This window comes from Heterodontus francisci, chromosome 5 (assembly GCF_036365525.1).
Source record: "Heterodontus francisci isolate sHetFra1 chromosome 5, sHetFra1.hap1, whole genome shotgun sequence".
Classification (NCBI taxonomy): Eukaryota; Metazoa; Chordata; class Chondrichthyes; order Heterodontiformes; family Heterodontidae; genus Heterodontus; species Heterodontus francisci.
The window spans coordinates 19,686,874-19,708,725 of record NC_090375.1 but is presented as its reverse complement, the minus strand read 5'-3'; positions in this window follow the sequence as shown (position 1 = coordinate 19,708,725).

Genomic DNA, 21,852 nt, shown 5'->3' with positions numbered 1-21,852 from the left:
CTGCTGCTTGCTTCTGTCTCCTCTGTGGGTGCAGGTATAGCTGATGTGCTGGCTGCCTTTTAAATAGAGTACCAGAACATGAACATCAGCTGTGCCGACGTTCATCACGGTGCCGGATGTTCTGGCCACCTCCAGGTAATAAGGGTGGGGGGGGATGGCCGCACGTCGCCACTATGCCCTGCACGTAATATAACGGGGGCTCAGCGGCGGCTGATGCGCGCAGGCACGCTATCGGGATCCGAGCACGCCGCCACGGTTTGTGGCGCGCTCATAAAATGCAGTTCACTCTGATTTTCTGTTTTTTCTTCCAAAGTGGATAACTTCACACTTATTCACATTATATTCCATCTGCCATGTTCTTGCCCATTCACTTAGCCTGTCCAAGTCCCCTTGAAGCCTCCTTGCATCCTCCTCAGAACTTACATTCCCACCTAGTTTTGTGTCATCAGCAAATTTGGAAATATTACATTTTGTCCCCACATCCAAATCATTTATGTAGATTGTAAACAGCTGTGGCCCCAGCACTGATCCTTGCGGTACTCCACTAGTAACAGCCTGCCATACTGAGAGTGACCCATTTATTTCTACTCTCTGGTTTCTGTCTGTTAACCAATTCTCAATCCATTGCAGTATATTACCCCCAATCCCATGTGCTCTAATATTGTTAACTAACCTCCATGTTGGACCTTATCAAAAGCTTTCAGAAAATCCAAATGCACCACATCCACTAGTTCTCCCTTATCTATGCTACAAGTAACATCCTCAAAAAACTCCAACAAGTTTGTCAAATGTGATTTCCCTTTCATCAATCCATGTTGACTCTGCCTAATCATATCATTATTTCTGAAGTGTCCAGTTATCACATTCTTTATAATAGATTCTAACATTTTCCCTACTACCGACATCAAACTAACATGTCAGTAGTTCCCCTTTTGCTCTCTCTATTTTCTGAAATAGCAGGGTTACATTTGCTACTTTCCAGTCTGCAGGAACCTTTCCAGAATCTACATAATTTGAAAGATAACTACCAATGCATCCACTCTCTCTATTGCCACCTCCTTCAACACACTGAGATGTAGCTCATCTGGTCCAGGGGATTTATCAACCTTCAGTCGAGTTGATTTTTTCAAGTACTACCTCTTTATTGATACTAATTTCTTTCAGTTCCTCATTTTCACAAGTCCCTGGTTCCCTAGTATTTCTGGGCGATTTTCTGTACCTTCCTCCGTGAAAACAGACACAAAGTAATTGTTTAGTTTCTCCGCCATTTCCCTATTCTCCAATATAAATTGTTCTGCCTCTGCCTGTAATGGACCCACATTTATCCTTGCTAATCTTTTCCTTTTCATATACCTAAAGATGTTTTAACAGCCTGCCTTTATGTTTCTCACTAGCTTGCATTCATAGTCTCTTTTCCCTTTCTTTATCAGTTTCTTGGTCCTCCTTTGCTGGATTCTAAATTGCTCCCAATCCTTGGGCTTACTACTTTTTCTGGCAATCTTATAAGCCACTTCATTTAATCTTTAACTTCTTTTGTTAGCCACAGTTAATTCACCTTTCCTGTTGGGTTTTTGTGTCTTAGAGGAATGTATATTTGTTGAAGACCATGTAATATTTCTTTAAATACTAGCCACTGCCTGTCTACCATCAAATCTTTTGCTGTATTTTCCCAATCCACCACAGCCAACTTGCCCCTCGGATCTTTATAGTTTCCTTTGATCAGATTTGGTTGGCATCCTTCCATCTATGAAAGATGATGCACATGCAGCAAACAATCCATTTCGGTGAGGTGTCTTCTCCTGGTGCACCTTTGTTGATAGCCGTGAAGGCCAATCCTTGAAAGGCAGGTTCTGCCACACGTGCTGCATGTGAAGCTGCCAAGTGACGCTGACAGTTGTTGTTTTTGACATTGGCACCTATTGCCAAGCTGCTGTAGCAACTGGTCATCGTGGTAGTGTACACCAGGCCACAGAATGTATCACCATTTCCCTCCAAGTGTGATGGTCAACATTTAGGGCCTTCATGTCAGCTCGCAAGCATCCTTGAAGCGGAGCTTTGGGTGGTCCCGGCTACCTCAGCATACAGAAGGTCCTTGGGTATGCGACCATCTTCCATCCTGTGGACGTGTCCAATCCATTGAAGCTGCCTCTGTTTGATTAGCGTCACCGCACTTGGAAGCTCTGCCTTCGGGAGGACTGCCACACTTGTGATTTTTGTCCTGCCCAGGATATACCCATAATGCACCGCAGACAGCAAAGATGGAAATTATTGAGCTTCTTTTTCTGGTAGCTGTAAGTCACAGACATACAGCAAGGCGCTGAGAACACAGGCCTTAAACCTATCAGCTTGGTCCTAAGGATCAACTTGATGATATTCCATGTGCGCTTTGCAAGTCAGCCAAAGGCTGCTTTCCCTATGTGTGTATCGAGCTCTACATCAAGGGACAGATTGTCTGTTACCGTGGACCCAAGGAAACAGAATTTGCTAACCTTTCCCAGTGGGGTTGTATTTAGTGTGATCAGGGGTGGCGATGTAACACCTTATCCATGACCATGGTTTTCTTGACACTTATAGTCAAGGAGAACAAGTTACAGGCATGGGAGAGACAGTCCATGAGTCTTTGTAGTTGAGTTTCCATGAGCTACTAGCACAGCATCAGCAGCATAGAGGAGTTCTTTGATTAGCACATGCTGGGCTGGATTTTAAAGGCTCTCCAACGCTGGGAACGATGGTGGGGGGGACTGAAGATAGCAACGGGTGAGGCCCGCCACCGACCCCGACGCTGACCGACCCCATCCCGATCTCGGCGGCGGTGGCAAGGCCTCGTGGCGGCTATCCTGCCGCTCGGCGACGGGACCCACAATAAAATATGCAAATGGATACTTAACTTTCATTTACATGCTGGCTGCAGCGATTCTGATAGCAGGTTCCGATCTGCATTCTGGCAGCCGGCAATGCTGCGCCTTCGAATCCCCATTCGGGGAAACGAGGCACGACTCCTGTAGGGAGGGGAGAGGAGGTTCTTTTCTCAGTGCTGGGGGGCGGGGGGGTGGGGGAGGTGGGGAGGGGGGTTCAAACTTCTCGGATTGGTTGGGGGAGGTGATGGGAAGGGGTAAAGGACAAAGTTTCTGAACTTTGGTGGGGGTGTGGGTGGGGGGTGAAGGTCAAATTTTCACGGTAGCTTTTCTGGGGGGGTGCGGAAAGGGCAAGAATGATGTGTAATGCCATTGGGGGGAAAAGGGCATGGGGAGTTGGGAGAGGGCATGGGAAGCTTATTTTATTTATTTTTTACAAACTTTAAAGTCAGTGTTCCTTTAAGATTTAAATGCTCATAGGGCTGTAAGCCCTTTAAAAATGGCGCCATTGCCTGCGCATTGGCATGGACGCTGTTGTCGGGGACGGCCTGCCCGCCCCCTCCACGTCATCAGTGGGGGCGAGGGTGTTGCCACCCCGGCCATGCTAATGAGCCAATCCATCTGGATTCGCGACATGGCCCCATGTGTGCGAGTCACAATTTTTTCCGCTTTTAAAATGCAGCCCGATGTGTTTTTGTCTTTGGTTTTAGCTCGATAGATTGTTGAGCTTGCCGTCTGAACTAGTGTGCAAGTAAACTACTTCCATATCTGTAGGGAAAGCGAAGGTTCAGATTTAAGACCCTGGTTTCAGCATGAACTATATCACTTTCAGACTTATTGTAAAATCCTATCATATTATGGTCACTATTTCCCAAAGGCTCCTTTACAGCAAGGTTATTAATTAGCACTTTCTCATTATATAATACCAAATTTAAAATAATAACTTTAGTTACCTTAATCAACAAATAAGATTTTACAATACAAATTAATCACAAGCATTAAGCATTACCAACCAAGTAGCAAATAATCCAATTAAACCAATAATTGGAAGATTGTCGAGATTCAATTAAACCCAGTGATGATATTGATGAGTTGCTGGACAATTTTCATTCTGTGAAACAGCACTCAGAACAAAATATGTAAAATTAAACCTGATCCTGCTTCCTGTTCACAATGCAAACCTGCACAATTAATGCCAAATGTGAAATTCCTATGTATTAAAGAATTGTGGGGAATTTTTTTATTGTGAGCTATGTTATAATTACAGATGAGTAAGATTTCTAAGCAATGTGCCCTTTACGAACCATCTGCAGCATTTGTTGAAACCTTTAAAGGGGAGCTCAATTAATACCTGCAAAGAAACTGGGCTTAGCGTTACAGAGAAATTAACATCACAAAACAATGTTTTTTTTCTCAAAGTAACAGGGGAGGTAAGGGGGTATATTATTCACCCATTCATAGTCACTGGTATAACATCTAACTGCTGGTATTCCTAAAAGCATGGAGTCCATTGGAGACACTGCGTAAAAAAGTCCATTGTAGAATAATTGTGTCTGAGGAAAAAAGACTTGCATTTATAACACGACTTTCACAACCTTAGGATGCCGCAAAGTGCTTTACAGCCACTGAAGTATCACTGGCGGGCAAGATAAAGGAAAATCCTTAGGCATTTTATAAGTATATTAAGGGCAAGAGGATAGCCAGGGAAAGAGTAGGGCCCATTAGGGATCAAAGTGGCAATCTGTGTTTGGAGCTGGAGGACATAGCTGAGGTTTTAAATGATTTTGAAGTGAAGTTACGTTGTAATGTAGGAAACGTGGCAACCAATTTTTGCATAGCAAGATCCCGCAAACAACAATGTGATAATGAAGACTGGACACTCAGTTTTATTTTAGTGATGTTGAGTGAGGGATAAATATTGGCCAGAACACAAGGGAAAACTCCCCCACTTTTCTTCGAAATAGTGCCATGGGATCTTTTATGTCCACCTGAGAGAGCAATCGGGGCCTTGGTTTAATGCTTCATCTGAGAGAGTACTTCATGGATCAAGCAAATATCAATTCAGATGCACTTATGTTCTTATTCCAGCCAGCATGTAGAAAGTCCTATGAGAAGAAGTAATACTGGACCTAATCTTAGGGAATGAAGCCGGACAAGTGGTAGAAGTGTCAGTGGGGGAGCATTTCGGGGATAATGACCATAACTCTGTAAGATTTAAGGTGGTTATGGAAAAGGACAAAGATGGACCAGAATTAAAGGTACTGAATTGGGGGTAGGCCGATTTCAATATGATAAAACAGGATCTGGCCAAAGTGGACTGGGAGCAGCTACTTGTAGGAAAGTCAACATCAGACCAGTGGGAGTCATTCAGAAAGGAAATAGTGAGAGTTCAGGGCCAACATGTTCCCATAAAGGTGAAGGGTAGGAGCAAGAAGTACAGGGAACACTGGATATCTCGGGATATAGAGGATTGAATAAGGAAAAAAAAGGAGGCTTATGGCAGGTTCAGAGGGCTGAAAACAGCGGAGGCCCTAGAGGCGGATAGAAAGTGTAGGGGAGGTACTTAAGAAAGTAATTAGGAGAGCGAAGAGGGGGCATGAGAAAACACTGGCGGGCAAGATAAAGGAAAATTCTAAGGCATTTTATCAGTATATTAAGGGCAAGAGGATAGCCAGGGAAAGAGTAGGGCCCATTAGGGATCAAAGTGGCAATCTGTGTGTGGAGCCGGAGGACATTGGTCAGGTTTAAAATGATTACTTGTCATCTGTGTTCACTATGGCGAAGGATGATGTAGGTGTCGAGATCAGGGAGGGGTGTTGTGACATACTTGAACAAATTAGCATTGAAAGGGAGGAAGTATTACTGGTTTTAGCGGGCTTAAAAGTGGATAAATCCCCAGCCCCAAATGCGATGTATCCCAGGCTGTTATGTGAGGCAAGGGAGGAGATTGCAGGGACTCTGGTACAAACTTTCAAATCTCTCTGGTCACAGGAGAGGTGCCAGAGGATTGGAGGACAGCAACTGTGGTACCATTATTCAAAGAAGGCTAGTCAGGGTAAAACAGGTAATTACAGGCCAATGAGTGTAACATCAGTGGTAGGAAAACTATTGGAAAAAATTCTGAGGGACAGTATTAATCTCCACTTGGAGAGGCAGGGACTAATCAAGGATATTCAGCATGGCTTTGTCAGGGGAGATTGTGTCTAACTAACGTGATTGAATTTTTCGAGGCGGTAACGAGATGTGTACATAGAACATAGAACATACAGCACAGAACAGGCCCTTCGGCCCACAATGTTGTGCCGATCCTTTGTCCTCTGTCAAGGACAATTTAATCTATACCCCATCATTCTCCTTTATCCATATACCTATCCAAAAGCCTTTTGAAAGTCCCTAAAGTTTCTGACTCAACAACTTCCCCGGGCAAGGCATTCCATGCCTCGACCACTCTCTGGGTAAAGAACCTTCCCCTGACATCCCCCTTATATCTCCCACCCTTCACCTTAAATTTATGACCCCTTGTAACGCTTTGCTCCACCCGGGGAAAAAGTTTCTGACTGTCTACCCTATCTATTCCCCTGATCATCTTATAAACCTCTATCATGTCACCCCTCATCCTTCTCCTTTCTAATGAGAAGAGGCCTAGAATGTTCAGCCTTTCCTCGTAAGACTTATTCTCCATTCCAGGCAACATCCTGGTAAATCTCCTCTGCACCCTCTCCAAGGCTTCCACATCCTTCCTAAAATGAGGCGACCAGAACTGCACACAGTACTCCAAATGAGGCCTTACCAAGGTCCTGTACAGCTGCATCATCACCTCACGGCTCTTAAATTCAATCCCTCTGCTAATGAACGCTAACACCCCATATGCCTTCTTCACAGCCCTATCCACTTGAGTTGCAACTTTCAATGATCTATGCACATAGACCCCAAGGTCTCTCTGCTCCTCCACATGCCCAAGAACCCTACCGTTAACCCAGTATTTTGCATTCATGTTTGTCCTTCCAAAATGGACGACCTCACACTTTTCAGGGTTAAACTCCATCTGCCACTTTTCAGCCCAGCACTGCAACCTATCCAAGTCCCTTTGCAGACGACAATAGCCCTCCTCGGTATCCACAACTCCACCAACCTTTGTATCATCTGCAAATTTACTGACCCACCCTTCGACTTCCTCATCCAAGTCGTTAACAAAAATCACAAACAGGAGAGGACCCAGAACTGATCCCTGTGGCACGCCACTGGTAACTGGGCTCCAGGCTGAGTATTTACCATCTAAGACCACTCTCTGCCTTCTATCAGTTAGCCAATTCTTAATCCAACTGGCCACATTCCCCACTATCCCATGCCTCCTGACTTTCTCCATAAGTCTACCATGGGGGACCTTATCAAATGCCTTACTAAAATCCATGTACACCACATCCACTGGTTTACCCTCATCCACTTGCTTGGTCACCTGCTCAAAGAATTCAATCAGGCTTGTGAGGCAAGACCTACCCCTCACAAAACCGTGCTGACTGTCCCGAATCAAGCAGTGTCTTTCCAGATGCTCATAAATCCTATCCCTCAGCACCTTTTCCATCAACTTGCCTACCACCGAAGTAAGACTAACTGGCCTGTAATTCCCAGGGTTGTTCCTATTCCCTTTCTTGAACAGGGGCACAACATTTGCCACCCTCCAATCACCTGGTACCACCCCCGTCAGCAGAGAAGATGAAAAGATCATTGCCAGCGGCTCTGCAATTTCATCCCTTGCTTCCCATAACATCCTTGGATATACCCCGTCAGGCCCGGGAGACTTGTCTATCTTCAAGTTATTCAAAAACCCCAACACATCTTCCCTCCTAACGAGCACTTCCTCGAGCTTACCAGTCTGTTTCACACCGTCCTCTTCAGTAATACACCCCTTCTCATTCGTAAATACCGAAGAGAAGTACTCATTCAAAACCTCACTTATCTCTTCCGGCTCAACACACAGTCTCCCGCTATTGTCCTTGACCGGACCTATGGTCCCCCTAGTCATCCTCATATTTCTGACATACGCGTAAAAGGCCTTGGGGTTTTCTTTTATCCTACCCGCCAAGCATTTTTCATGCCCTCTCTTAGCTCTCCTAATCCCTTTCTTCAGATCCTTCCTGGCCATCTTGTATCCCTCCAGAGCTATGCCTGTGCCCTTTTTCCTCAACTTTATATACGCCTCCTTCTTCTTCCTAACAAGACTCTCAACCTCTCTTGTCAACCACGGTTCCCTCACATGACCATCCCTTCCCTGTCTGACAGGGACATGCTTATCAATGGCCCCTACTATCTGCTCCTTGAAAAAGTTCCACATTTCGACCGTGCCCTTCCCTGCCAGCATATGCTCCCAACTTATGCTCCTCAGTTCCTGCCTGACAGCATCATATCTACCCTTCCCCCAATTGTAAACCTTGCCCTGTTGCACATACCTATCCTTCTCCATTACCACAGTGAATGCTACAGAATTGTGATCACTATCTCCAAAGTGCTCGCCCACCAACAGCTCTATCACTTGCCCTGGTTCATTACCTAGTACCAAATCCAATATTGCCTCCCCTCTGGTCGGGCAGTCTACATACTGAGTCAGAAAAGCTTCCTGGACATACTGCACAAACACTACCCCATCCAAACTATTCGATCTAAAGAGTTGCCAATCAATATTTGGGAAGTTGAAATCCCCCATAATTACTACCCTGTGACTTCTGCTCCTTTCCAAAATCTGTTTCCCAATCTGCTCTTCCACCTCCCTGCTGCTATTGGGGGGCCTATAGAAAACTCCCATCAAGGTGACTGCTCCTTTCCTGTTCCTGACCTCAACCCACAGTGCCTCAGTCGGCAGATCCTCCTCGAAAATTCTTTCAGCAGTTGTTACACTATTTCTAACTAACAATGCCACCCCCCAACCTCTTTTACCACCATTCCTAATCTTATGAAAACATCTATAACCAGGTACCTCCAAAAACCATTCCTCCCCCTCACCTATCCACGTTTCAGTGATGGCCACAACATCGTAGTCCCAAGTGCCCATCCACGCCTTCAATTCACTCACCTTATTCCTGATGCTTCTTGCGTTGAAGTATACGCACTTTAACCCTTCTCCGTGCCCATCTGTCCTCTGTGACAGTGCTACCTTCCCCAATACCTCACTACACTCTTTGTCTTTCTGAGTGGACCCACTGGTCCCTGGATTACAAGTCCGGTTCCCATCCCCCTCCCAAACTAGTTTAAACCCTCCCGAACAGTACTAGCAAACCTCCCTCCCAGGATATTGGTGCCCCTCTGGTTCAGATGCAGCCCGTCCTGTTTGAACAGGTCCCATCTTCCCCAGAATGCAGTCCAATTATCCAAGAACTGGAAGCCCTCCCTCCTACACCATTCCTGCAGCCACGTGTTCAGCTGTGCTCTCTCCCTATTCCTAGCCTCACTATCACGTGGCGCCGGCAACAAACCAGAGATAACAACTCTGTCCGTCCGAGCTTTCAGCCTCCAGCCTAACTCCCTAAACTCACTTCTAACATCTGTGCCACCCTTCCTTCCTACGTCGTTGGTGCCAATGTGCACCACGACCTCTGGCTGCTCCCCCTCCCCTTTAAGGATCCTGAAGACGCGATCACAAACATCACGGACCCTGGCACCAGGGAGGCAACAAACCATCCGTGCGTCTCGCCTGCGCCCACAGAACCGCCTGTCCGTACTCCTCACCATCGAGTCCCCGATGACTAGTGCTCTCCCATTCTCCCTCCTTCCCTTCTGAGCCACAGTGCAGGACCCCGTGCCAGAGGCCCGGTCACTGCAGCCTGCCCCCGATAGGCCGTCCCCCCCAACAGTATCTAAAACTGTATACTTGTTGTTGAGGGGAACGACCACAGGAGATCCCTGCACTGACCTCTTCCCACCTCTAACTGTTACCCAGCTGCCTTTGATTTGTGGAGTAACGACCTCCGTGTAGCTTCTATCTATCAACCCCTCAGCTTCCCGAATGATCCTCAGTTCATCCAGCTCCAGCTCCAATTCCCTAACACGGTCTGATAGGAGCTGGAGACGGATGCACTTCCAGCAGGTGAAGTCGGCAGGGCCACCGGAGGTTTCCCTCACCTCGAACATTCTGCAGGAGGAGCACTGCACTACACTGGCTGCCATTTCTTTTATTCAATTACCCCTTAGTTAAGTACAACTATAGATATTAACAAAAACAGTAAATAGCTTACCTGCTCAGTCCTTTTTGGTTAGAGGAGGAGGGTAAAAAGGGTCTTATTATTAGTTTAGAGGAGGAGGATGGGTGGGAGACACTACATGTGTAGTGGCTCGGGTTTACTCAGCTCCGCACCTTTAAGGAAAATACCTACCCAGGAGTCCTCGCTGCCGACCAGCTTCCGGTTCCTCCGGCGCCAAAAGAAACTCAAAGACAAGGAAAACAGTAAGTAAAACAGTAAGTACTTACTTTTAAAACACAGCTCCTGATGCCTTCACTCACCCACCGAAGAGTCGCTACCTTCTCCTGCTGCTCCGCCGGGAAATGAGGCCGAGTCCACTCAGCTCCGCACCTTTAAGGAAAATACCTACCCAGGAGTCCTCGCTGCCGACCAGCTTCCGGTTCCTCCGGCGCCAAAAGAAACTCAAAGACAAGGAAAACAGTAAGTAAAACAGTAAGTACTTACTTTTAAAACACAGCTCCTGATGCCTTCACTCACCCACCGAAGAGTCGCTACCTTCTCCTGCTGCTCCGCCGGGAAATGAGGCCGAGTCCACTCAGCTCCGCACCTTTAAGGAAAATACCTACCCAGGAGTCCTCGCTGCCGACCAGCTTCCGGTTCCTCCGGCGCCAAAAGAAACTCAAAGACAAGGAAAACAGTAAGTAAAACAGTAAGTACTTACTTTTAAAACACAGCTCCTGATGCCTTCACTCACCCACCGAAGAGTCGCTACCTTCTCCTGCTGCTCCGCCGGGAAATGAGGCCGAGTCCACTCAGCTCCGCACCTTTAAGGAAAATACCTACCCAGGAGTCCTCGCTGCCGACCAGCTTCCGGTTCCTCCGGCGCCAAAAGAAACTCAAAGACAAGGAAAACAGTAAGTAAAACAGTAAGTACTTACTTTTAAAACACAGCTCCTGATGCCTTCACTCACCCACCGAAGAGTCGCTACCTTCTCCTGCTGCTCCGCCGGGAAATGTGTAGATGAGGGTAAGGCAGTTGATGTAGTCTACATGGACTTCAGTAAGGTTTTTGATAAGATCCCGCATGGGAGATTGGTTAAGAAGCCCATGGGATCCAGAGCAATTTGGCAAATTGGATCCAAAATTGGCTTAGTGGCAGGAAACAGAGGGTGATGGTCGAGGGTTGTTTTTGCGAGTGGAAGCCTTTGACCAGTGGTGTACCACACGGATCGGTGCTGGGATCCTTGCTGTTTGTAGTGTACATTAATGATTTAGACGTGAATATAGGAGGTATGATCAGTAAGTTCGCAGATGACACGAAAATTGGTGGTGTCGTAAATAGTGAGGAGCAAAGCCTTAAATTACAGGACGATATAGATGGGCTGGTAAGATGGGCTGATCTGTGGCAAATGGAACTTAATCCTGAGAAGTGTGAGGTGATGCATTTTGGGAGGATTAACAAGGTAAGGGAATATACAATGGATCGTAGGACCCTAGGAAGTACAGAGGGTCAGAGGGACCTTGGTGTATTTGTCCATAGATTACTGAAGGCAGTAGCACAGGTAGACAAGGCGGTTAGGAAAGTATATGGGATGCTTGCCTTTATTAGCTGAGGCATAGAATTTAAGAGTAGGGAGGTTATGATGGTGCTATATAAAACGTTAGTTAGACCACATCTGGAGTACTGTGTACAGTTCTGGGCACCACACTACAGGAAGGATGTGATTGCACTAGAGAGGGTGTGGAGGAGATTCACCAGGATGTTGCCTGGGCTGGAGCATATCAGCTATGAAGAGAGACTGAAAAGGCTAGGGTTGTTTTCCTTAGAACAGAGAAGGATGAGGGGAGATATGATTGCGCTATACAAAATTATGAGGGGCATTGATAGGTTAGATAGGAAGAAACTTTTTCCCTTAATGGAGGGGTCAATAACCAGAGGGCATAGATGTAAGGCAAGGTGCAGGAGGTTTAGAGGGGATTTGAGGAAAAGATTTTTCACCCAGAGGGTGGTTGGAATCTGGAACACACTGCCTGAAGAAGAGGTAGAGGCAGGAACCCTCACAACATTTAAGAAGTATTTAGATGAGCACTTGAAACACCATAGCATACAAGGATATGGGCCAAGTGCTGGAAAATGGGATTAGAATAGTTAGGTGCTTGATGGCCGGCACAGACACGATGGGCCAAAGGGCCTGTTTCTGTGCTGAATAACTCTATGACTCTAAGAGTCCGACACCCGGGGTGGGAGGCGGGTGGAAGTGCAGCCTTCCCAGCTCTCCTTGCACTCCTGTGGTTGCTGAAGCCACAGGAATCAATGTACAGTTCAGCCATTCTGACCCCTGCCAGGGTCCCTTTAATTAGAAAACCTTCCTTTGACAGATTTGTGTGGTCATCCCACTCACCCTCTCTGATTGGTTCGGTAACGTGGAAGCCGGACATTAATGCCGTTGCTGAGTTAAGGAGCCACGGCAAAGCCCAGTTCCATTGCAAATGGGTTCTGGCTCGCTACCAGCCTCCGTGCTGCATGTCGGTCTGTTAAGCTGAAATTCCAGCCATTGTCTCAGGCACCTTGGTCTTCACCAAGGAGGCTATTACCAAGTTATGTCACTTGCTGCAGCCACAACTCAAGCCTTGAACCAGGGAATGGACAGACTGTCTGTGGCTGTCAAGAGCACTCTGGAATTAAACTTTTTGCAACAGGCTCCATTCAGGCTGTAGCAGATGATGTTATTGACATCTCCCGGTTTGCATTCCACTGGGAGGTCACTGAGGCTTTCTACTCGAGGAAGAACACTTACATCTCTCTCCCCATGGATCAGTGAAGCAGAGTGAGAGAGCACTAGACTTTGCCCACATTCTAGAATTCCACAAGCATAGTAGATTGTAGTCTTACAAATTAAAATGTATCAGTCTTGGATTCCACAGATGTACCATATAATGGATCCTCCATACTCGTTTTAAATTAGGGCAAAAGTATGGGTCCTTCTCTTTGACAAAGTTAGGAAACTGGATAGTTTTGGGAATAACGAACATCTTTAGAAGTGTTGATGCATTCAAGATGAATGCAATTTTAACATGAGTACCATTCAGGTTTACTCCACTCCCAGGTAGCTTCTCCTTTCTCTAGTAATATGAAGACTGAGAGGTGACCTGATAAGGGTCTATAAGATTATGAAAGGGTTTGATTGGTTAGACATAGACAAGCTGTTTCCGCTTGTCTGGCGTGTCCAAAACTAGAGGGCATAAGTGTAATCGAGTCACGAATAAATCCAGTAAGGAATTCAGGCCATGCGTCTTTACTCCGAGAGTAATAAGAATGTGTAACTTGCTACGACAAGGAGTCATTAAGACAAGGATCGTAGATGCATATAAAGGGAAGCTAGTTAAGTACATGAGGGAGAAAGGAATAGACGGATATGGCAATCGGATTAGTTGAAGTGAGGTAGAGTGCAGCATTATCATCGGCATATACTCGTTGGGTCGCATGATTTGCTTTGGTGGAGTAAATTCTATGTAATCTCTGTTCCTGAGTATTATTTTTTAAGCAGCTGTCTTTAAGATTGCGACATAACATGAGCACAAAATCTTACCTAACATTTGTCATGCCTCATAGTGTTTCTTATGCAGTACAGACCTCTCTGTTTATTTTTAATTCAGAGTGAACCCGACTGGGAGAAATCAACAGGAATATTTAGGAAAGCCTGGGTCCAGAGTGTACATGCTTGAAAGAAACATGCTTCAAGGCATCAAAACTATTCCGAAGAAGGGTCACTGATCCGAAACGTTAACTCTGCTTCTCTTTCCACAGATGCTGCCAGACCTGCTGAGTGAATCCAGCATTTCTTGTTTTTGTTTCAGATTTCCAGCATCCGCAGTATTTTGCTTTTATTTGATAGATTTTTGTCGGGTAAGGGCATCAAGGGATATGGGGCAAAGATGGAGTTGAGCTATGATCAACTATGATCGAATTGGATGGTTGAACTGCTCGAGGGGGCTGAATGACATCCTCCTGTTCTTACATTGCTATGTAAAAAATCATCCTGTGCCTATTGCAAAATAAATACTTTCAGTTTTTAACAGAAGTTTCTATGAATATCAAAATAAAAACCAAAATTGGTCCATACTTAGGTGAAATCGTTTTTATTCATTCGCAGGATGTGGGTGTCGCTGGCTGGGCCAGCATTTATTGCCCATCCCTAATTGCCCTTGAGAAGGTGGTGGTGAGCTGCCTTCTTGAACCGCTGCAGTCCATGTGGGGTAGATACACCCACAGCGCTGTTAGGAAGGGAGTTCCAGGATGTTGACTCAGTGATAGCAGAGGAACGGTGATATAGTTCCAAGTCAGGATGGCGTATGACCTGGAGAGTGGCGTGGAGGGTAACTTGGAAGTGGTGGTGTTCCCATGCACCTGCTGCCCCTTGTACTTCTGTACGTTAAGAGGTTGTGGGTTTGGGAGATGCTCTCCAGGAAGCCTTGGCGAGTTGCATTGGATATTTCAGTTTGAATTTGTTTAACAGATACACGAAGAAATATCTTTGCATTTATCACTGTAACTCTCAAACATTCATTAATTTGAAAGGAAAACTGATTAGAGAACATCTGGTCACATTTATTTTTATTGCATCAATCAGAGGGCACTTTTAAACTTATTTGTATTCCTGGGAAAAGCAGCTTATTCTCGATGGAATGGCAGCCATTCCAGCTGAGCAAAATGATCATGTGAATAATGCATGACATTCGTGTAGTCAAAGGTGGAATCCTACTGCATCTCAGTGAGTTGAAATTATTAGATCCAGAAATTTTGTAAAATATACCAGAGAATCCACAGAGGTTATATAAATTCAGCACTGCAATTCTTGGAATATAGGCTCCATACTTACCCTCTGGGATGTCAAACTGAATGCAATCCATCTGACCAAGATAATCAGGTTTATTTTCATCTTTTAATTGGCAAAGATGTGGAGGGTATCATTTTTATATTTATTGAAGAAATTTAAACATTGAAGTGCTTTCGAGCATATGAGCATACGAATTAGGAGCAGGAGTAGGCCACTCGGCCCTTCGAGCCTGCTCCGCCATTCAATAAGTTCATGGCTGAACCAATTACTCCACTTTTCCACTTACCCCCGATAACCTTCCACCCCCTTGCTTGTCAAGCATCTTTCAGTAGAATTTAGTGAGGCTTATGAAAGTCACTGTCTGCCTCCAGCAAGCCACTGTCAGGTTGTTTGAAAATTAAAACCCGATTTCTTTTTTTAAACAAGGAGAATGCATACATTATACCTACTCCTCAAGTCAGGTCATTTAAGCAAATGTCACTCCAACATAAGGTGCTGGATTTTACCAAGCCCATGACGCTGGGCTCCTTGGTGGGGGAGGTGGTGCCGGAAGATCGTTCCAGCAGAGGTCCGCTATGGAGGCCAGCGCTGGGAGGGCCCAGCCCAATCCACCCTGCGGCGGCGAGGGTCCATGGCGGACCCCCATTGCTGGGCAATGGGACCTGGATTTAAATATTTAAATTAATGAGATGAATAAATCTAACTCAAATTACCTTGAATCTTCATGGTCTGCCACGATCTTCAGCGCAGCAGCCAGCTCTCCCGCGCCTTCAATTCACTGTCTAGGGAAAGCAGGCGTGACACTGGTGGGGAAGGGGGAGGAGCTAAGATTATGACTGCGAGGGTCGGGGCAGAATGGGCTCAAATAAGCAGCACCAGTGTAGGAGTTGGTGGGAAGGGGTGAACTTTCAAATTTGTGCAATCTGGGGCAGGGAAGGTCAGAACTTGTTTTTTATTCATTCGCGGGATGTGGACGTCGCTGGCCAGGCCAGCATTTATTGCCCATCCCTAATTGCCCTTGAGAAGGTGGTGGTGAGCTGCCTTCTTGAACCGCTGCAGTCCATGTGAGGGAGGTACACCCACAGTGCTGTTAGGAAGGGAGTTCCAGGATTTTGATCCAGCGACAGTGAAGGAACGGCAATATAGTTCCAAGTCAGGATGGTGTGTGACTTGGAGGAGAACTTGCAGGTGGTGGTGTTCCCATGCATTTGCTGCCCTTGTCTTTCTAGTTGGTAGAGGTTGCGGGTTTGGAAGGTGCTGTCTAAGGAGCCTTGGTGCGTTGCTGCAATGCATCTTGTAGATGGTACACACTGCTGCCACTGTGTGTCGGTGGTGGAGGGAGTGAATGTTTGTAGATGGGGTGCCAATCAAGTGGGCTGCTTTGTCCTGGATGGTGTCGAGCTTTTTGAGTGTTGTTGGAGCTGCACCCATCCAGGCAAGTGGAGGGTATTCCATCACACTCCGGATTTGTGCCTTGTAGATGGTGGACAGGCTTTGCAGAGTCAGGAGGTGAGTTACTCGCCGCAGCATTCCTAGTCTCTGACCAGCTCTTGTAGTCAAGGTCATAGAGAATTACAGCATTGAAACAGGCCCTTCGGCCCATTTAGTCTGTGCCAGCCAACAACTAACCATTTATACTAATCCTACATTAATCCCATATTCCCTACCACATCCCCACAATTCTCCTACCACCTACCTACACTAGGGGCAGTTTACAGTGGCCAATTTACTTATCAACCTGGAAGTCTTTGGCTGTGGGAGGAAACCGGAGCACCCAGCGGAAACCCACGCGGTCACAGGGAGAACTTGCAAACTCCGCACAGGCAGTACCCAGAACCAAACCCAGGTCGCTGGAGCTTTGAGGCTGTGGTGCTAACCATTGCGCCACTGTGCCTCCCCTTATTTATATGGCTACTCCAGTTCAGTTTCTGGTCAATGGTGGCCCCTAGGATGTTGATAGTGGGGGATTCAGCGATGGTAATGTCATTGAATGGCAAGTGGAGATGGTTAGATTCTCTCTTGTTGGAGATGGTCATTGCCTGTCACTTGTTTGGCGTGAATGTTACTTGCCACTTATCAGCCCAAGCCTGGATAATGTCCAAGTTTGTTGCATTTCTACATGGACTGCTGCAGTATCTGAGGAGTCACGAATGGTGCAGAACATTGTGCAATCATCAGCGAACATTCCCACTTCTGACCTTATGATTGAAGGAAGGTCATTGATGAAGCAGCATAAGATGGTTAGACCTAGGACACTACCCTGAGGAACTCCTGCAGTGATGTCCTGGAGCTCAGATGATTGACCTCCAACATTCACAAACATTTTCCTTTGCACTAGGTATGACTCCAACCAGCAGAGGGTTTTCCCCCTGATTCCCATTAACCTCAGTTTTGCTGGGGCTCCTTGATGCCATACTCGGTCAAATGCTGCCTTGATGTCAAGGGCAGTCACTCTCACCTCACTTCTTGAGTTCAGCTCTTTTGTCCTTGTTTGAACCAAGGCTGTAATGAGGTCAGGAGCTGAGTGACCCTGGCGGAACCCAAACTGAGCATCACTGAGCAGGTTATTGCTAAGCAAGTGCCGCTTGATGGCAGTGTTGATGACACCTTCCATCGCTTTACTGATGATTGAGAGTAGACTGATGGGATGCTAATTGGCCGGGTTGGACTTGTCCTTTTTTTTTATGTACAGGACATACCTGGGCAATTTTCCACATTGCAGGGCAGATGCCAGTGTTGTAGCTGTACTGGAACAAATTGGCTGGGGACGCGACAAGTTCTGGAGCACAGGTCTTCAGTACTATTGCTGGAATATTGTCAGGACCCATAGCCTTTGCTGGATCCAGTGCTTTCAGTCATTTCTTGATATCACACGGAGTGAATCGTATTGGCTGAAGTCTGGCATCTGTGATGCTGGGGATTTCAGGAGGAGGCTGAGATGGATCATCAATTCTGCACTTCTGGCTGAAGATTGTTGCAAATGCTTCAGCCTTTTATTTCGCACTGATGTGCTGGGCTCCCCCATCATTGAGGATGGGGATATTTGTGGAGCCACCTCCTCCAGTTCGTTTTTAAATTGTCCACCACCATTCACGGCTGGATGTGTCAGGACTGCAGAGCTTAGATCACATGCTGCTTACGCAGTTTGGCACGCAGTTAGTCCTGTGTTGTAGCTTCACCAGGGTGACACCTCATTTTGAGGTATGCCTGGTGCTGCTCCTGGCATGCCCTCCTGCACTCTTCATTGAACCAGGGTTGGTCTCCTGGCTTGATGTTAATGGTAGAGTGGGGGATATGCTGGGCCATGAGGTTACAGATTGTGATTGAATGCAATTCTGCTGCTGCTGATGGCCCACAGCACCTCATGGATGCCCAGTTTTGCATTGCTAGATCTGTTCAAAATCTATCCCATTTAGCACGGTGGTCGTGCCACACAACACAAAGGAGGGTATCCTCAATGTGAAGGCGGGACTTCGTCTCCACAAGGACTGTGCGGTGGTCACTCCTACCAATACTGTCATGGACAGATGCATCTGCGGCAGGCAGATTGGTGAGGATGAGGTCAAGTATGTTTTCACCTCTTGTTGGTTCCCTCACCTGCCTCATACCCAGTCTAGCAGATATGTCCCTTAGGACTCGGCCAGCTCGGTCAGTAGTGGTGCTACCAAGCCACTCTTGGTGATGGACATTGAAGTCTCCCACTCAGAGTACATTCTGTGCCCTTGCCACCCTCAGTGCTTCCTCCAAGTGCGATTCAATGTGGAGGAATACTGACTCATCAGCTGAGGGACGGCAGTTGGTGGTAATCAGCAGGATGTTTCCCTGTCCATGTTTAACCTGATGCCATGAGACTTCATGGGCTCCAGAGTCAATGTTGAGGAATCCCAGGGCAACTTCCTCCCTACTGTATACCAATGTGCCACCACCTCTGCTGGGTCTGTCCTGCCAGTGGGACAGGACATTCCCGGGGATGGTGATGGCAGAGTCTGGGACATTGTCTGTCAGGTGTGATTCCGTGAGTATGACTATGTCAGGCTGCTGATTGACTAGTCTGTGGCACAGCTCTCCTAACTTTGGCACAAGCCCCCAGATGTTAGTAAGGAGGACTTTGCAGGGTCGACAGGGCTGGGGTTGCCATTTTCGTTTTCAGTGCCTAGGTCAATGCTGGGTGGTCCGTCCAGTTTCATTCCTTTTTATTGAATTCGTAGAATTCAAAGGCAAGTGTTTTGGGGGTAAAGGGCAAATACTTACTGTAATTTTTGATGGGGGGGGTTGGAAAGTGGCGTGTCATGAAGGCTCCACCTGCCAAGAATGAGGCATATTAATTTTGTCATATGACCATTAATTTTAAACTTTTGCTAGAACGAAGAAATGACTTGTTTAAAGAGATCAGCAGTGGCTGGAAAACATTTGCTTACTCAGAGGCAGTGCCTGGAGACAATAGAACGGCTTCCTGATCCAATTAACCCAAATGGATTTTGATCACCAGACATTGAATGTGTAAGAAAGCCAGCATTCCAGGGTGTCTGCTAAGATGGAGAATCCACAAGTGCAGGAGTTTGTTAAAAAACACTAATCACATGACTGACCTGTTGGCCCAGGTCATTTTGAACTGCTCATACGACAGTTTGTGAGATTGCAACTAAACTTGGAAGAAGACAGCCTCTCTCCTGGTTAGCTGTCTCACTCTCTCAGGAATTTCCAGATCCACTGAAGATACTTAAACCTTAAGAGAGCAGATTCCTACATTAAAGCAAGTTTGAAAGCGTCCACTGGGCCCCAACGAAACGGCAAGATTTATCTGCAATCAAAGACTCTACATTGAGCTCAAAAGACAGTAAATAAACCCCAGTTTTTGCTTCAAACTTTTCCCCTTTATTCTTTCTACTTTTCTGTCTCTATCTGCATGTGTGCTTATCGCATCTGCATGCTAATGTGGTTGTGCCACGTATTCGTAATTGTTTAAATCGAATTAGAGTTTTAAACTTCCACCTTTCATTTTTAAATCTACGAAAATCTGTCTGGTTGATTTCATTGCCTTACAATTGGAGAGCAGTGAACAAGGATTCACTGAAGGGGGAGCTAAAAACACGGTGTTTAAAAAAACCCTGTTACGGTCAACAGGCAAAGGCTGAGAGGGAACCCCGAGACGCCTTTCTAACCTGGTCGTAACAGGCGTTACAATTTTATTTTGCAAATTTTGTGCTGGTTTCACTTTATAAAATTGAAATTTGCAGGCAGGGTTGGTGCCCTTGAGAAATGGCACCAGTGCCTGCGCACAGGCAGCTGTTGCCATGACCAACGATGGACAGGCCATCCCCTGCACGTGATTGTGGGGAGAGGAACGCCCCGACTATTTAAATGAGCCGCTATGCGAGAGATTGCGGCAGCTCTTCGGCGTGTGCTCCACACATGCGGGCCGCCATTTTTTGAGCTCGCCGCCAGGAGCGATGGCGGGTTCTTAAAATCCAGCCCAAGATGCTAAAACTGCAGCTATTAGCAAAAGGACAAGGGAAGATCACCTAAGCATTTTTATAATATGTATTTGTCAATATTGACAATTATGCCATAGAACCATAGAACCATAGAACCATAGAAAATTTACAGCACAGAATGAGGCCATTCAGCCCATCGTGTCTGCGCCAGCCGAAAAAGCTAGCCACCCAATCTAATCCCACCTTCCAGCACCTGGTCCGTAGCCTTGCAGGTTACAGCACATCGGGTGCAGGTCCAGGTACCTTTTAAATGAGTTGAGGGTTTCTGCCTCCACCACTGATCCAGGCAGTGAATTCCAGACACCCACCACCCTCTGGGTGAAAAGGTTTTTCCTCATTTCCCTGCTAATCCTTCTACCAATCACCTTAAATCTGTGCCCCCTGGTAATTGACCTCTCTGTTAGGGGAAACAGGTCCTTCTTGTCTACTCTATCTAGGCCCCTTATAATTTTGTACACCTCAATTAAGTGACCCCTCAGCCTCTTCTGTTCAAAGGAAAACAACCCTAGCCGATCCAATCTTTCCACATAGCTGCAACTTTCAAGCCCTGGCAACATTCTTGTAAATCTCCTCTGTACTCTCTCCACTGCGATTATGTCCTTCCTGTAATGTGGTGATCAGAACTGTACACAATACTCCAGCTGTGGCCTAACCAGCGTTTTATACAGTTCTCGCATTATATCCTTGCTTTTGTATTCGATACCTCAGCCAATAAAGGAAAGCATTCCATATGCCTTCTTCGCCACTCTATCTCCCTGTCCTCCCACCTTCAGGGACCTATGGACATGTATTCCTACCCCTCTCAATATCTTCCAGTTTATTGTGTATTCCCTCACTTTGTTTGCCCTTCTCAAATGCATTACCTCACACTTGTCTGATTGAATTCCATTTGCCACTTTTCCGCCACTCAACCAAACCATTGATATCATTCTGGAGTCTACAGCTATCCTCCTCACTATCAACTACACGGCCAACTTTTGTGTCATTAGCAAATTTCCCAATCATGCCTCTCACATTTAAGTCCTAATCATTAATATATACCACAAACAGCGAGGGACCCAACACTGAGCCCTGTGGAAAGTCACTGGAAACAGCTTTCCATTCACAAAAACATCCATCAACTATTACCCTTTGTTTCCTGCCATTGAACCAATTTTGGATCCAACCTGCAACATTCCCCTGTATCCCATGGGCTTCCAGCCTGCCATGCAGGACCTTGAAAAATGCCTTACTAAAATCCATGTGGACACATCAATTGCACTACCCTAATCAATCCTCCTTGTTACTTGCTCAAAAAACTCAATCAAGTTAGTAAGACATGACCTTCCCTTAACAAATCCATAGTGACTATCCCTGATTAATCTGTGCCTTTCTAAGTGGCAGTTTATCCTGTCCCTCAGAATTGATTCTAATAATTTACCCACCACCAAGGTCAGACTGACCGGCCTATAATTATTTGGTCTATACCTGGCACCCTTTTTAAACAATGGTA